General features: G+C 46.2%; 1 long non-coding RNA gene across 3 annotated transcripts in view; it reads left to right on the top strand.

Moving 5' to 3' along the window:
• Window positions 1–6,674: 6,674 nt before the first annotated feature.
• Window positions 6,675–17,676, top strand: part of LOC105080767 (uncharacterized) — a 33,293-nt gene continuing 22,291 nt past the window's right edge. For all 3 annotated transcript variants that reach the window (XR_012510116.1, XR_836384.3, XR_836383.3), the window contains exon 1: window positions 6,675–6,926. This is a non-coding gene — a long non-coding RNA (uncharacterized LOC105080767). The remainder of the gene's footprint in view (window positions 6,927–17,676) is intronic.

The raw sequence follows: 17,676 nt of genomic DNA, 5'->3' as shown, positions 1-17,676 counted from the left end.
GGCTACCAAGGCAGGCCAGTTAACCTCGCTGCACCTCCGTTTGTTCATCTAAAGAATGAGTGAGCCCTGCCTGGTTAGGTTAAAGCTGAGGTTACTTCCTCCAAGACAGCTTGGGCTTGTTTCACCAAAAGTTGCAAATTTCCTCTCTTTTCTTCTCAGCAAGCCCAGCCATACAAAGCAGTTCAGTCTCAGGTAGCAGATAGCTGCAAAGGGGCCATGAAGAATGATTTCTGTGAAGCACTGTGAGTGTTGCAAACCCTCCATATGCCAAAGGGAGGCTACTGTCTGAGCCTCAGTCTGCTCATCTCTAGGATGAAGGGGGTGGATGAAGTCACATCCTGCAAATAAATGGTTGCATGGAGTGCTGTGTGTGGGATGCTGGGGCGATACCCAGGCTCTGTGAAAGTAAAGGGACCAATGATTGACCTGTAGCATTTGTAGCTGATGGCATGATTGCTGACGTAGAAGCGGCCCCAACAGCCAAGATCCTCTGGGCCACTGTGGTCTTGGGGACTATGCCCGTGGTCTCTAATTCTAGTTGTTTCTAATTGTCTAAGAGGCAGAGCCAAGAGAAAGCCTGCTCGTCTGTCTCCTTTCCTTCCTTCCCTCTTTCCTTCCTTCCTCTCATCCGTTCTTCCTCCCTCCCTCCTGGCTTCCTTCCTTCCCTCCCTTTTTCTAGCCAGTCTCCATGGTGGTAATACAATCCTCATCTCTTAGAAAGGCTTAGGCTTATGTGAGCCTTTTTTGGGGACCATTACAATTTACTATCCATTCTGAGATACTTTTGAGAATGAAAGGGGCACTCTCGATAATTCTCACATTTATAACCTGGGACCCTCCTGGGGAAGTGGCATCACTTGAGTTGACAGTTTGAAGTTTTCAAACTTCCCCATGCAGAAGGATTGCCAAAGGATAGTCCTGGGCTCTGCCTTCAGAGATTCTGATTCAGCAGGGCTAGGGCCTGAGAATTTGCCCCGTTCCCAGGTGGTGCTGATGCTGCCCATCTACGGACCACACTTTGAGAAGTTTAACTTGGAGCAAAAGTGTTCACAGAACAGTTCACAGAACTCATTTGCAATGTGAGCTAATCCTCACAAAGAGCCCAAGAGGCTTGGAAAGTTGTTATCAAAATTTCCATGCTAAACTGAGGAACTGAGACTCAGAGAGGTTAAGTGATGGGCCTAAGGACACCCAGCTGCACTGGGAGAAGCCCTTGTTCAAATTCAGGTTCGCCAGCTCCCAGGCTCTGCTCTGACTCACCAGGTGCTGAGCATCCCAGCTCACAAGTGTGTTCAGAGCTGGTTTTGCTGTAATGCCTCCCTCTGAGTAAGTACTCTGACCCAAATTAAAACTGGCTCTTTTAAAGATAAATAAGTCACAGGTATATAATGTACAGCACAGGGAATATAGTCAATATTTCATAATAACTTTGTATGGTGTGTAATCTATAAAAATCTCAAATCATTATGTTGTACCACCTGAAGCTAATATAATATTGTAAGTCAACCATACTTCAATTTTAAAAACGCTCTTTTTGCTTTATAAATACCATTTCAGGTCAGCCAAGAGGTCAGAGATTTGGTTTAAGAAATTACTTTAGCAGTCCTTTTGTCTATATGTTTAATTAATATTTTAGAGTTTTAATCATTTTGATTTAACAAGATTTAAAATATTTAGATAATCAAGTGTAGGGTATCTTCTACATTTTACATCACTAAAATGGTATTCCATTTTTATCACATCGGTCTATACTCAACTTCCATGCATTTAATTCTCATGTGTATTTTCAGAAATGCAAAGGAGGAAAGCCTGTATTATTCAACCTCTCTATGCCTTAGTTTTCTCATCTACAATATGGGACACGTAATAATGCCTGCATGATTAGGTAGATGTGAGAATTAAGTAAATTAATGCATGTTAGAGAAACTGGAAGTGTATGTCCTTGGAAGATACTGAATGTTTATAAATATCAGCTATTCTAATTTTTTAAAATATATTTTTATTGACGTATAGTCAGTTTACAATGTTGTGTCAATTTCTGGTGTACAGCACAACGCTTCAGTCATAAAGGAACATATATATATTTGTTTTCATATTCTTTTGAACCATAAGTTATTCTTGGCTGATTTTATTCCACTCATCAATGTCTTTTGTCATTTTTATTCCTGCCCATCAGTGAGATCTCTCCAAACTTAGGTCTCTTTTCTCCCTTTCTTTATCTCTCCAAATCTTGCCCGCACGTAGTAGGTATCTAAAACTTCCTTATTGAATGAATGTAGAGTTTAAAATGCTTAGGAATTCCCAGAACTAATAGAGCAAAACTGTGAAACCCAAAACACAAGTGATGGAACATTTCCTTGAGGCTCCATGGAGTTTGCTGGAACAGCCGCACTTGGCCACCACCGAGCTTCCAGCATCTCCCTTTCAGCTGCGTGGAATGTGTTGTGGGCTCTGTAGCACCGTTTGAAACATGAGGTCTTATGGGATTTCCCATGTGAGTTCCATCCTGGGCTTGGGAAGGCCTGGAATCCATGGATGAGATGGGAAAATGGAAAATGGGCTGGGTGAGTCTCATTCAGCCCTGCAGGCGGCTGATGGATTTGGGAGAGCTAAACATTTTCCTCTGGATGCCTGGCTACGAAAGGAAAGAAAATAAAAGCAAGAATCTCAGTGGATGTGGGAGATTTTGTGGTTTGGTCCAAAATCAGAACCAAAAGTGGGCATGAATCTCATGTAGGACAGCCACAGTTAGACTTTTTAAAATAAAAATTCTCATTTGCCAGTTGCTTACTGAGCAAAGAGGTTTCATGGTGTTCCGAACTGGTGACGAGGAATGCCCCTGACTCTCACCAGGCTGATGGGTTTCAGGGTCTCCAGCAGAAGCTCTGACATAGCCATAAACATGAGCAGACATTTAAAGGGGAAACCCTATCTGGCTACACGGGTGGCTGTACTTAGAACCGGCTGTGAAACGAACCACCCCCAAATAGAGGGGCTTCACAGGTATCATTTCTCTATGATTACATAGGTCAGCATATTTGGTTGGGCTCAGCTGGGCAGTTCTTCTTTCCTAAGTAAGTTTCCTCAAGCAGCTGTGGTCAGCTGCAGGTCCCCGAGTGGCTTTACTTCGGGGGATTGGTTGGACATCAGCAGGGCAGTGGGGACAACTGGGCCATTTATCTCTTATTATCCCAGCAGGCTAGCCTGGGCTCATGCTCATGTAGGTGCTGGTGGCAAGAGTGTGTGTGTGTGTGTGTGTGTGTGTGTGTATGAGAGAGAGAGAGAGACAGAGAGAGAGAGAAGCAGGGGGGAGAGAGAGAGAGAGAGGGAGAGAATACAATACCTTTTAAGACCCACTCTCAGAATTGGTACAGTGTTGCTCCTGCCACGTTTTATTGGCCAAATCAAGTCACAAGGCCAATCTTTATTCAGAAATACACTTGGCAAAATGCATTCCACCTCTTGAGGGAAGGAGTTGCAAAATCCCATTGCAAAGGAGGCATGGGTGTGAGGAGAGTGGAAAACTGGGGCCATTTTTGAAACCAGCACGGACTGGGAGGGCTGATCTATGGACAGCTGTTGGCGGAGTGAAGCCGATAAGGAAACTGCATGCTGAGGACTTGGAAAGCTCCACACTCTGCTTAGCCTCTTGGCTGCCTGTTGGGAGCAGAGACGGCTCCTAGGAGACTGAGGAATAGGCCCGTGTGTGTGGAAATGGGGTGAGGTTTGGATCCTGATCCACTGCTGACTAGCCATGTGGCTCTGTGGGAATCAGGGAATCTATCAAGCCTTAGTTTTCCCATCTGTAAAATGGGATCACAGTTTCTACTTCATAGGATTTTGTAAGGATTTGAGAGGCAATTGGTCTGGTGTATGGTTGGCACTGGAAAAACCTGCTGCCATAATGAGTTATGTATAATATCAATCAAGGAGCAAATAATAGCATGCATAATTGAAGGTAATAAATAATGAGTAATTAGAATTTCTCCCTGGAATTTCTTACCCTGGAAGGCAGAGGGACATCCCAGGTTTATACCAGTGAAGGCTGGCATCTTTATGATGAAGAGGCCAATCTGGCCAAGTTGCTTAAGGCCACCATGGCCCCAGTTGCCTCCCAGGGCTCTGTGGGTCTGGAGCTTTTGTTCCCAAGAGGAATCCCAGCAAGTGCCTACTGAGCTCTGGGTAACACGCTCAGCCTGGGGTCTGACCTTGACTCTGCACAAAAGGCCAGATATGGTCAGAAGAGGTGATACTGACAAGGCAAGGCAGCTTCCTCGTGGCCTCAGGAAAACCACTCTGGTTTTGTCCTTTGACTCCCTATATGCCAGTGTCCCAGAGCAGGGACAGACCAGGACAGATAGCAGAGAATTACGTAGAGTTCTAGAACAACCATCTTGAACAGATTCTGTGTCTGTGCTACCCATATGGTGGCCACCAGCCATGCACGGCTACTGAGCACTTGAAATGTGGCTAATGACACCAAGAAACGGAATCTTTAATTTTAGTTAAGTAGTTCTATAGCCACCTATGGCTAGTGGTTGCCGTATTAGAAAGTGCATTCTAGATGGATGAGCCTCGGCAAAGACAAGGTTTTGAGGAGGCTGAACCACATGGCCATTGAATCTCAAGCCAGGCCAGGGTCTGGGTGTGGGTCAGCTGAGCAGCGGGGCCTTGGCAGACCCTCCGAGGTTGCTGGCTGGTTTCTTTCTATTTTTAAGTAGGGCTGAGAAAAGAGGAAATCTTGCGACTCTGTGGGAGCTCAGGATCCAGGAGGGATTTAGCCTCTCTGTCCCCCTTGCTCTGTTCTGAGTGGCCACTTCTAGCTCCCAGAAAGGCCATGACCCTGTATACAGTGTCACCCTTTCCTGTGCCAAGGAAAAGACCTCAGTGGTCCAGTCAAGGGTACCTTCCAAGAAGAGAAGGGTCCTTCCCATCTGGATAGTTGCTTTTGAACAAAAGGGATCACGTAGTCCAATGTGGCTTTTGAAGACATTAAATTAGTGGATATGTGTGTACACACACACACAAACACACACAAACACACACACACACACACACACACAAGGTTTGTTTGTGAAGGAAGGTGCTTTGTAGACTTGGACAAGATGCCCCCGTCTGGAAGAACGGAAGGTTTTGCTTCTGCTTTAATTGGGTTCAAAAAGATGACAAACCAAATCTGCCTCAGGGTTAGCTCTGGAAACTCACACTGGAATTTATTTTAGGAAATTCCCCTCGTCACAGCGCAATGCTGCTTGCGGAACGGACGGTGGATTTTGTCTAGAGATTTTTTTTTTTTCCCAATTGCTTTTCAACTCCAGCAGCAATAAATGACCCATGCCAATCAGTCTCTGTATGAGAGCTGAATGAGGGAGACTGCTCTCTGCCCACCTCACCAGTCTCTCAATCCCCTGAGAGTTCTGAAAGTTGAGACTCTGTTGTAGGCAAACATTCTAGTTTCCTTTAAAGGATAGACTCTTTCTGGATCCTTCGATTAATTGCGGTGGATACCAGCAGCTCCCGCATGAGCTTTCTGCAGTGGCATGGGCGAGATTAGTTTTCTGCTATTGCCATAATTTACAAGGCTCACATAACCATGTAACGACTCGGTGATTACATGGAAAATATCGTATAAATACATAGTAATTACAAGTTCATGCAGATTACTTGGTATATACATTTGAAGTTCCCGAGTAGTTCAAAGATTAATTATCCTGTAACTGGCAGTATTTAAATCATTTTTTTCTCGTCTACAAATACGTTGAGGCGGACTTCAAGGCTGGCGAGGATGGGGATGTGATGAGTATGATCTGAAAAGAAAAAATGAAATTTGACAGGCATGGATTATTTAAAGCATGCATCTGTGAGCTGAACAGCCAGGACACTTTGATGCAAATCGTAGGGGAAAGAGCAGGGGGATGGTGTGTAGAGAAAGGTGCTGAGCAAAGTAAGGATTTCCTGCTGGCGACTTGAAATTTAAACAAATAATCATTTAAATGGCGGCCCGGCATTACGTTCCGAGTTGTGTGCATTAATGTCAACATCTGGTACCAACATTTTGACAATTCTATTAAAATGCCCCAGCATTCCCTATCTAACACCTGTTAGCTCTAATTTTCTTTCCTGAGAAGCACACCAGTAGACAGGGTAGATTCCAAATCATTTATCACTTTTAAAGTGCTTCCATATGCGTGTTGGACCCAGCCTGGCCCTAGGCAAACGTTTTCTGAATGCATTAAAATTCAGGACTATTTTTTTTTTAAAGTGTAGACACCAATGTTTCATTGAATTCATGTCTGGTAATTATTAACTTAAATTATGGCTCACACATGACTTGACAAAGTAGACCATGAATTAAAACACGCGCGCACACACGCACACACCCCAGAACTCTTCAATAGATGTGACCAACTCTTCCTTTGCTTGTTATTGAGATGTCAGTCAGTAATCATTAGGCAAACACTCTTCATGGAGGGAACTGCTAAGAGGCCCAGGAGTCCCAAGAGACGATCTAAAAATGTCAAAAATGTTACAGTATAAATGAATGACACCAACAAGAGAACATGTGGTAGAGATGCAAGCAATTAGTTAATATATTACAAGTTTCAACCTCTGAGCAAAACAGGCAACAAAAATTTCCTCTTGACAAAAGGCTACAGATAAGATCAGGTTGATTCCCAGACAATACCATCTCCCTGAACTGGAGCAACCCTCCAGCAGGCTGGGAGGGAGGGATGATCGGGGCGGTGGGTGGGTGGTTCTGGGGTCTGTAGGGTGTGAATCCTTAGGAAAGGACTGGCTGGACTGCCGGGCTCTCGCGAGGAGAAGCTGAGTCTGAAATGAAGGAAGACATCCGGTGTCCCCGCATCCGGCTCACCATGAAGCCAGCCGCCTGCTCCTTGCTGGGGCTTCAGAATGAAAGTTAGAAGGTAGAATGACATCTTACTGCTGTTTTCAAAGGAAAAGAGGTGCTTGTGAAAGCTGACGGGATGGGGACTTTGTACGGGCAAGTGCTTGTTTGTTGCTTTTCAGAGGAGATTTTAAAAACTAAATATTGTCTATTACATAGTTTCTCTCTCTTTCCTTATACACACACACACACAGACATAAAGAAAAGATGTTTCAAGCAAAAAATCTGCCAACATACATACACATACAGAAAATATGTTTTAGGCAAAAACACACGATATGCACTTGGCTAAGGATTTGAGTAGGTCCTTTAGAAATACCAAAGAAACACAGAACACAAGAAAGAAGGCATGAAAACCTGAGTTCACCAACTCTAAATGTAAAAAAATTTGTAGACAGTTAAAAATGTCTGCCCCTGTACACACGCGCACCTACACTTTCACACTTCCTCTGTTTACTAAATAACATTTCAGCACAGTTTTCATCTTATAAGGAAAGTGTTTGAAACTTGGAATAAGTGCACTTAATTAAAGGAAGGCTGTGAAAATGTGCACTAATCTGATATGACTAATAGCAAAGTGCATGAAATTGCTAATTAGAATTTCATTAAAGGTGCTGCTTTATCAGACTGTGAATATCACAACCTTTAAAATTCTTTCAGGAGAGCTTAATTCCTTTTCAAACAGAAATATTCTTTAAAGACATTTGATTTGTTCTGAAGGAATTTGTGGTTTAGGCTGGAACTTAAAATGTTGCCGATATTCCAGGAGGTGATATCAGAAAAGGAATACAGATCAGGGACTTTGTTTCATTTGCCTGATGAATCCCTTTCTACCCCACCTCTGTGGATTATTGTTCAAAAACCCAGTCATGAAAATAGAGTCGAGTCCTTGGTTTATTCCGCATGTAATTTGTTTTCTGCTGCAGCCAAACGTTTATCCTCTCCCGAAAGAATAAAGGAAACAGTCCTTTATAAAATTTTAGTCATTAAAAGTAAAATTAAACATTATCATTTTCACACGCATTTAAAAAATAAAAAGGAGCAGACGGTAAAATATTTTTTTCTTTAAAAGACTACTCATTAAAGAAGAAAAAGAAGACAGCAGCTTTTACTCTTTCTTTAAAAAAAATCCTCTTAAAATATTAATAACATTTCAATCATAAAATCGCACTTTTTAAAATTAGACAAGTCCACTGTTACCGATAGCAAATGCAGTTTTACTCTGACTTGCTTTCCTAGGTTACAGGGTTTAATTTCCTAGGTTTTCACAGTTTAATTATCCCGGGCACTAAATCAGCATTTCAGCTTGCTTTTTACCACTCGGATTAAAAAAAAAATTACCTTTTTATTCTTTAATCTTCTCTATTTTCAGGTTTATTTATAGATTTATAGATATGAAATAGATCACCTCTATTTTCATATCCATAAAGCCATATAACATTTTTTCTCTCTGAACACAGTTCCCAATGTTACCAATTATATTTTTTAATTTGCAGTTTTGCCTTGTTTTTCAAGGGTTCTTACAATTAGTAACTGGCTTCTTTTTAATATTCAAGCTTGATTGAACAGTTACATTTTGTTACTGAAAAACCATTAACGTTAATGGAAACTACAGCTCACTGAAAGCAGCGGTTTACTTTTACAGAAGTTGTTAAAAACCTAGCTGGGCTTCAAATTTGCTGAACACACCAGTTAACAGTGATGTAATCTTGCAGAATTGAATATTTTAAATACACTTTAAAAGCCTTGGTTGAAAAGCTAATCAGTCATATTTACCTGATGACCATATCTGAAAGGAGAGAAAATGAGAACAGAAGTAACTTTATTTGAAAAACAGTGTGATTTCTTTGGACATTTAAACAAATCTCAAGTGGCTTAATTACAGTTTTCTCTGATTTTAGCTCCAGCAGGAGGAATTTTCACGGCATTTAGATAATTTATCAACTGGGCTAGGTAACAGACAAAAGATTACATTTTCCTTTCTAACATTTGGGAGGTACATTTCTACAATAAATGCAACGATTTTAAAAGATCGGTCTAGACTTAAATGAATGAAAATTATGCTCGTTAACTGTAATGTCTGGCGTCCGAGGTGGGGTGTCAGTCTTGCCTATCGGTGGGCCACCGTGGTCAAACAAAGCTGCTTAATTCGACTGTTTTAAGTTTCAAATTGAGAAATATTGTCCTAATATGGCAACAATGGGGCTGTTGTCCTTTCAAGCACTCAGCGATTGCAGCCTCCTTACGGCTCGTTTTATGCAAAACGAATGGCAGGTAATTGAGATTTAATTCTTTTCAAGTAAATTACAGTGAGTGCGTGACACAAAGCCGCGGCGGACCCTCCTTTCTCTGTCAATAGTTGAATTAACGATGGCAGGAGTAAAAACAGCAATTCGGCACCACAGCCCTCCCTCGGCCCCGACCCTTGACAAAGGAGGACCTGCCAATCAGGCCGCGCCACCTCGAGGCTGGGAATCCTCGGGGCGCCGAGGTTCCGGGATGGAATGTTCCGGTGTCTCGGAGCAGGGGTCGAGAAAGCCGAGGCGCCCGCGGGGGTCAGCGTGCGCGCTCCACCGGCCGGGTGCCCACCGCGTGGTCACCGCGGACACCAGGGGCTTATGGTGCTGGACCCGCGCGGCCGAGCTGATGGCACAAAGGCTTCCCCGGGGGCTGGTGATCCTGGCGCTCTAATTACAGGTTAACCTGGCCAGGCTGGCCTCCCCGAGAAACACCCGGGAGGGCTTCCGGAGGAGGCGGCGCCTCCGAGCGAGAGGCAGGTCTGACAGCCGGGTTTGCCAGCGGCGCGGGGTGGCTGCGCTCTGCGCGCTGGGGTCCGAGGGGCCGAGACCAGAGCGCCAGTTCCGACCCTGGTGAGAAGGCAGCGGATGGGGTAGGCCTGAGGGGCGGGTCGGGAAGGGACGGTCGCCAGAGAGGGCGCATGCCTAGTGTTTGTTGCCTGCGACCCCAGGATCTCCGTAGGCTGCCTGGGCGCAGGAAGGGGTTTGGCTCCTGGTACACACTAGGTGCTCAGTAATCACTGAACTGGCCACTGACGTATGTTGTGACTGATCACTTCCCATTGTATTTGAACGAAATCCCAACTCCTTTCTGAGGCCCACGGGGTCTGTGTCCCCTAGCTTTTGCCTGGGTTTGGAATGCCAGGAAGGGAATTCTGCCCGGTGGGTCTTAAATGGGTAATTTTGGGTGGGTTAACCTCTCTGGCCTCAGTTTCCACAGCTGTAAATGGAGTTAATAATGGAACCCTACCTTCAGGGGTCCTTATGAGCATTTAATAAGCTACCAGTAAAATGCTTAAAATGGTGCCTGGCATAAAGAGCCCAATAAATGTTAGCAGGGCTTACTCGCCTCAGTCACATCTACGTTTCCCTTTTCCTGGACCTCCATAAATGAACCTGTGCCTCAGGGCCTTTGCACTTGCAGGCAGAGCTCTTCCTCTGCCCTTGTCATGGCTTCTGCTTCAGGCCTCAGCTCGGCTGTCACCTCTGAGAGAGCTTCATAATCACCTGGCAGTCTTGTCCATCACTATCACAAAGCAGTTTGCTTTCTTCCTAATTTTTATCCTTTCTCCATATATCTTTCTCTAGTCACTTATCATATATTGTCTGTTTCCTCCCCAAAGTGCAAGTTCCATGAGAATGGGGCCCTAGTTTGTCATGTTGTCTGCAGGTCCCAGCACCTCGATCAGTGCCTGCTCTGCAGTAGGTGCTCAGTAAATCCTGCAGAATGGATGGATGGAGTCACAGCCTCTGACCGGTACATCAGAGTGGTTGAACTGTGTCATCTCTAAGTGCCCAGTTCTGTCATTTGAGATTATAAGTGATGTCATTGGCATGGAAGTTGTATTTTCAAAATTAAAAACATAGTAGTAATTTTCTAAAGTGATCTAGGTTTTTAGGAAGGGCACTAGACAATTGGAGACTTTTCTTGATGTCACCATCTTTCTACCCTGACCAGTTTTGACCATGAGGCTGGAGCCAGTCTCTGGGAGCTCTCCCCATGGCTCCCTGATCCTGGGAGGTGATGGAGGTACCTTCCAGATTCTTCCCTAGCCTGCGCCCAGGAACCCTGTAGACCTCCGCCTCCCAGCACAGCAATGCCCACCTTACAGCTACCTGCCCTTCAGTGCCACCCACCAATGGCTACATCATTTCGCACTGGCCTTTTGTCCCCAAACCCCCCTAGCCAGAGCTTTTCTGCTCTGATTGCCCTCTTTGGCAGTAATCACAGATTCACACCTGCTTTTCCTTCTTGCTGGAGCTAGCTGCTTTAGACTGGCTCCTGCTGGGCTTGCCAGACCATCTGAAGGAGCCAGCGAGGCCGAAAGCTCAGCCCATGTTTGGGGAGATGAGTCAACTGGCAAGGATCACAGGGTCACTGCATCTCTGTGTCCAGGCTGGAGCCAGGGACAGAGTATTTCTGGAAGCCCTGGCCTGCCTTCCCATCTCACACTGTTTATTTACTCAGTGAGATTATAAACAATGAGTATCTTGGACCTGGTGTGACCATCCTTGGTGGCCAGCGCCTGTTCCAGCATCTTACCTTTGGGAGAGAATTTGGAGAAGACCTCTCTGGCTATCCGGAGGACAAGAAGGATAAATACTCAGCTCATTCACAGATGCAAAACGAGTTGCTTAGCACCACTGGATCGGGAGCTGGGGACATAGATACAGTGATAGCGGACACTTGTTTAGCACTTTGCGTGTGCCAGGAACGGTTCTAGGTGCTTCATGTGTGTTACATCATTAACGAAATACTCGCATCTCTATGAAATCGATTCTATCATTATCATTTTTATGCAGGAGGAAACAAACTCAGAGCAGACAGAGAGGTCGCTGAGGTTACATGGCCAGAAGTGATGGATCTGAACTTAACCAGAGCCTGCAGGTCTAACCAGCACACTGCATGGCCTCTCTGTCTTAGTCTCCAAGATGGATAAGTTGCAGCCCCGGTTGTCCAGGGGCACCAGAAGCAAATGGAAGGTAGCTGGGTGGGTGGGTGTGGTTTCCCATACAGGGGGTCAGTAGTGATGCATAATGGTTCTTTCTACACACCTGGCCCTGTTCTAATTGCGTTACACATGTTATCAGCTCTTTAAGTCCTCGCAGCGCCCTAGGAGGCAGGAAGGAACGTCACCCTCATTCTACAGATGAGATGCAGGGAGATCCAGCAGCTTCTCAAGGTCTCAGGGCTTGTAGAGGGCAGCGCTAGGATTGGAACCCACAGGGCCTCTCTCCAGGGCCCGTGCTCTTACCTCTGCCTTGTGCCTGGCCTCTGCCTGGTAGACCTGGGGCCCCTGTGCTGGTCCTCAGGCAGTGAAGAGGGTGCTGAGCCCCTTCGGTGTCACCAGGAACACCCTGAGCTTGGAGCCCAGAGCTGCTGCTCATTCCCGGAAACTCTTGGGGAGACTCCGTGACCTTGTCTGTGAAATGGGGTCATGAGGTCAGCTCTACCTGCCTCCCAGGGCTGCTTCGGGGAGTGAGGAAGAGAATGGACTGTGAAGAACGCTGTGGAGTGTGAACACTGGCCAGAAACACTCAGTTCTGTGGGCCTGGTCTGAGCTGGGCAGCCTGGGGAGGGACACAGGCGACTGATCTACCTTCACGCTACCTTCATGCAGGCCCATGAGAAACGAGGAGGTGATTATTTTAATTACAAAACAAATGACTATAAATAAGGTGTCTCCTTTGATGATGCAAATGATTAGAGAATTGTCTGCTTCTTCCACCCCTCTTTTGTCATTTTCTAAGAGGTCTGTATTCAAAGGCCCCTGGGCCAACACACGTGCCAAGCCTGGTGCTCAGAGATTTATGTGCTCCATCCCCCCAGGCCCTCCTCGTTGCATCCATTTTACAGGCTGAGAAACTGAGGGTTTGGAGGGCGAATGGATGAGCTGGGCTCTGACCCAAGTCCAGCTGGCTCTAGTCCTGGCACCTTTACTTCAGCGCTGGAGGGTCCCGGCACAGACCGGTGTGGCTGCCCCTCTTCTCTGTTCTGAGCTTTCGGCTTTAGTTGCACTTTTGTCTGAGGGTCTCCCTCCCTTGATCTCAGTACTTTTATGTCCTTCACCCTTCCTCAGTCTTGGGGGCCCACCACCCACACAATACCTCTGTTGAGTGCCTGAGGGACGATTCCACACCCCCTCCACCCATCCACCCACCCACCCACCAGCTTGCTGCTAGTGGGTAAGAGCTTGAAGTCAACACAAGGCACACGAGGCACAAGGTGAGGAGACGTCTGTCCATCCTCAGGACCTCACCTTGTGTGAAGCGGCACCCCAGAGTGCCAGGGGGCCCTGAGTACAGACCAGGCTGCCTTGGTTCCCTCTACGTTCACTCCAGGCCTCCTTCTGGCCCCAGTAGCTGCATTTATTTTGGCTTAAATGACTGAGTGGTCAGGGATAGTAAAAGTGTAACTTCATGAAACCATCAGGCGGATTGAAAGGGGTTGTGAAGGGGATGCCAGCTGCTTGTGGGCTTGCAGGGCCCACTCTGCATGGGCTGGTGGGCTTTGCTGTGGGAATACAAGTTTGCAAGTGGCTGGTGACTCTACTGGTATGTCAGCGTGCCCATGGGCGGATGCTGGCCAGCCTCAGGAGGTGACTTCCGACAGGGAGAATCAGGCTTGGGCTGCAAGGTGGTGGCATGAGGATGAGGGAGACACATTCTCTGTTTGCCTTGAACCCATGGGGTGGCCAAGGGCGGCTGCAGGCTGTGAGCATGTACAGGAAGGAGTGTTTGCCTTTGGAACTGGCATAGCCACTGGGGATAGAGTCCCGGTTCCCCCACTTACTAGCTGTGGGGCCTTGGGCAAACTACACAGCTCCTCTGCACTCCATTTCCTCGTCGGTAAGGCTGGGATAATAGCTGCATGTAGCTCAGAGGGTTATTGGTAGGGGGTAATTATTCAGTACGTGGAAAAGCGTTTTGAATGGTGTCTGGCACAGAGTAAGCAGTCAATAAATGTTAGCTGATCTTCAAAATACAAGCTCAAGATTATCTTCTCCCTTCCCAGCTGCTTTCCCAATCAAAATACACAATATGCAAAAGTTGTAAAATGGGATGCCTTTAAAGCTGTATGTTGTCAAGAGACAATCCTGATGTGTCTTCTCGGCCCCACCACTCACTCCTGTGTCATCCTTTGTAAGTGACAGTTTTCTGAGCTCACAGTTTTCTTCTCTATAAAATGGATATAAAATTAAAAAAAAATCTAGTATTAATTGTGGGAATTTTGTGAATAATGTACATAAAGCAAATGGCACTTGTCATCCTTCTTCATCCCCTGCGCTTTTTCCCCTCTGTGCGAGTTCTTTCGGAAGCCTATGAGATATGTTCTCCAAATCAGTTTTCCTTCCCTCCTGGGGACACGAGAAGACTACATTTCCCAACTTCCTTTGCAATCAGGGGCCTCACGGGACTGAGTTCTGGCCAATGGAACGTGGGCAGGAGTAATGCATTGTACTTCCAGGCCTGGCCCCTAAAATTTCTTGCAAGATCTTTCGTGCTTGTTTTCTCCTCCACCTGCCAAGAGAATGTGGCCCAGGGTGACCTTGGGGGCTACAATTTGAAGATGGTGGAGCTCCCCAGCAGAGCTCTGCCCTTCACTGCATACTCCTTATCAGCCTGCTTGGACTGGGACGTGTGTATTAAACCTTTGAGATTTAGGGGTTATTTGTTACTGCAGCTAGCAGTTAGCCTATCCTGACGTATACAGAATTTTATAGAACCCCTACCTAGTGTATATCCCTGCATACATTTATATAAGATTTTGTACATATTTTAGACTTCCTGGCTCCAGCCCCCTTAAATGCATCTATATGACCCAAGGTAAAGACCTTAATGCCTTAAAGAACCAAACCCAGCTGTTGTTATTTGTGACGGTGGTGACATAATTCCTGAGAGCTTCTTGGCTTCAGAGCCTCCCTATAGCAGAGAGATTCGGAAGACAACTCCTTACCTAAGGGATTTTAGTAACAGCCTCCCCTCTCAGGGCAGAAGTCTCCTAAGAGGACATTGCTAATCATGCAGACACTCTTGTCCATGCTGCAGTTACCAAAGTGCCTGCTCTCCTCCTCATGGCATGTCCACCACATCTGATGGGTCATGGGTTATGGGATCAGGCAGCCACTCCTCTCTGGAGCCCCTAAGACTAGGCTCAGGCCTCCTGGCATCTCTGCCCTCCTTCTGCCTGGGGTGAGATGGGCTCCTCTGCAGCCTCCCTGCATTAAATCGAGCGCCCCCTGCAGGCCAGGGCTGGGCTGCATCCATCCCCTTTCTCAGAGCCTGCTGCAAGGTTGGGGTGCAGCAGATATCATTTGTTTTGCACAGGATTGTTGATCTCAGGGGTCAGGCACCATCTTTACATGTCCAGGAAAAAAAAAATCCTCAGCTTGGGTAAAGTTTATAAGAATTAAAAATAATAATGACTTTAATATATTGAGCATCTGTTCTCTTCCAGGCCTCCTGTTATTTCTTTAAGTCCTTTTTCGTAATCCTGTGAGGTGAGTTTTAAATAGCCCATGGTCCGGGTGAGGGAGTGGAGGTGTAGAGATGCCAGGCCCAGGGTCTCAGGGCTGCAGGGGGTGGGTTGAAGACTCCAGCTAGGCTCACTCCAATGGTAAGAACAGCTAACTTTTCCTGAGCCTTTACTGTGTGCCAGCAACCATGTGCCATAAGGGCGTTATATGAATTATTTCATTTAATTTTGATAATTTTCTTTATGGAGAAGAGACTACCATTATTTTCACTTTCCAGGTGAGAAAACCAAGGTTCAGTGAGGTGAATTATCTGTTTTTCCCAAGGTTTCATGGTTAAAAGAGGTGGTGCCCAGATTCAAGTTCAAATCATTCTTCCTTTAGAACTTGCACCTTCACTCACTCGGCACTTTGCTGAAGTGGAAAAGTGTGATAGGAACCAGGAGAACTCCTCCAGGGGTTGTGCCTTTGGGTTGACAGCTTGCTGAGTCTGCAAAGTCTGACTACGTGCAAAGTCTGACTCTGTGCCCTGCTGTGACACAAGGGGCCCAGACTGTCCCAATGTGTTGGCGTGCTGGGAGAGAAGAAAGCTGGGTGCCTATACCTGCAACCTGAATAAGTCAGTGCCCTGGAAAGGGTAGATTTTGCAAACCTCAGAGGAGAAAGAGAGCACCCAGGTAGGGGCACGGATGGCTTTACCAAGCAAGTGGAATTAAATGAGCCTGATCTACCTGAATTTGAATCCCAGCTAACTGAGTGACCTTGAAGAAGTTACCTATCTTCTCTGAACCTGAATTTTGCCATGTGTAAAATGGAGATAATGAAATAATAATATATAAAGTGCTTAGAACACAGGAAGCCCTATATTATATACTTACTTACTCTTTTCATGATCAAGGACTGGTGGACTTTCAATAGTTGAAGACGGGAAGCTTAAGGCACCAAGTGAATGTCAAGAGCAAAGCTTCTGAGTCCAGAAAACAGAGGGTGTTTTCTGAAATGATAAATAGCTCAGCTTGGCTGGTTCATATGGGAGCAACAGAAGATGAGGCTGAAAAGAGAGGCCAGGTTGATGAGCACATGCTTAACTCAGTAGGCAATAGGGAGTCCTTGAGGGTTTTTGAGCAGGGGAGTGTCATAGCTGGAGCTGGATTTTAGAAAGATATCTTGGCTGCAGAGTGTACAGTGGATTGGAATGGGACTTATGGGGGAAATCCCAGTCGAAAACGATTGTCATCAGCCAGGGGAGAAGGTGGTGGCAGCTGGCAGGGCAGGAAAGTGTGAATTGGCACTCATGGCAGGGGAGGTCCTCTGGAGCTTGGCGCTCTGTAGACTCGGCGCTGCTTGGGGTGTGTACGACACACACCCTTGGCCGAGGGCAGTGCGGCCCTGGTGCTCATGCAGGTCTGAGTGAGTGGCTGGGTTTTCCCTTTGCAGGCCCAGGCTTGGGAGGCTGTCCCTCCGGGCATCATGTCAGCACTGGTATCTTTGTTCCAAGAAAGAGACAAAAGAAAGGTAGAGAAAGGGCAGACCAGCCTCCTTTCAGTCCTGAGAACCCGGGGTCCCTGGTGTCCTCAGAGAGGAAAAGCCCTTTGATGGTCCAAAAACAGGTTCCAGAAGACTCACTCGGAAGGGAAAAAGGAGGCAGGCTCCTTTTGGGTTTTCATTTAGGCTTTTGAAAAGCAAAGCAGACTGGCGAGAGCCGCCTGTCTGAGGCGTGTTTTATCTTAACCTTTCCATGTAATCCTGAAAGCCCACCTAATCAATTGAAGATCATAAAATATTAGACTTAATGCTGCAAAGTGCTGCTTTTTAATTCACATAACAAGCTCCTAAATAATTCAAATAGCAAACAGACCCGGCAAGTCAATGGTGGGAGGCTGCTTGGATCAGCGGGAGAGTGTCAACACATGCCACATTTCCCGGATCGACTCCATTTCAAGAACCCTATTAAGTTAATTGCCGGTTTCTGACAGCAGAGAGCATGCTGGGAGCACAGCAAGCTTTATTAGCCTCCGTGGCATCTGGAGACATCAGCCATTTTGCCCCTACTTGCAGGCACTGGGAGCCGCATGGAAAAAAGTAAATCAAATTATGAGACAATAAATGCTTTTGGCAACACGTGGGCATCAGATTCATTGGCGAATCCAGGAGTTTGGGTGTCAGTTGTAGGCTTGTTAAATTTTTTACAGCAACACCGTCTATCTGTTGCAAAAGTCTCAGAGGATGCCACAGAGAGGTTACATCATTTGGCACCAACTGCATGGCCGATGCAGGT

The sequence above is a fragment of the Camelus bactrianus genome, chromosome 11 (assembly GCF_048773025.1).
Source record: "Camelus bactrianus isolate YW-2024 breed Bactrian camel chromosome 11, ASM4877302v1, whole genome shotgun sequence".
NCBI classification, from domain to species: Eukaryota; Metazoa; Chordata; class Mammalia; order Artiodactyla; family Camelidae; genus Camelus; species Camelus bactrianus.
This window is presented reverse-complemented; position numbering and strand designations above follow the sequence as displayed.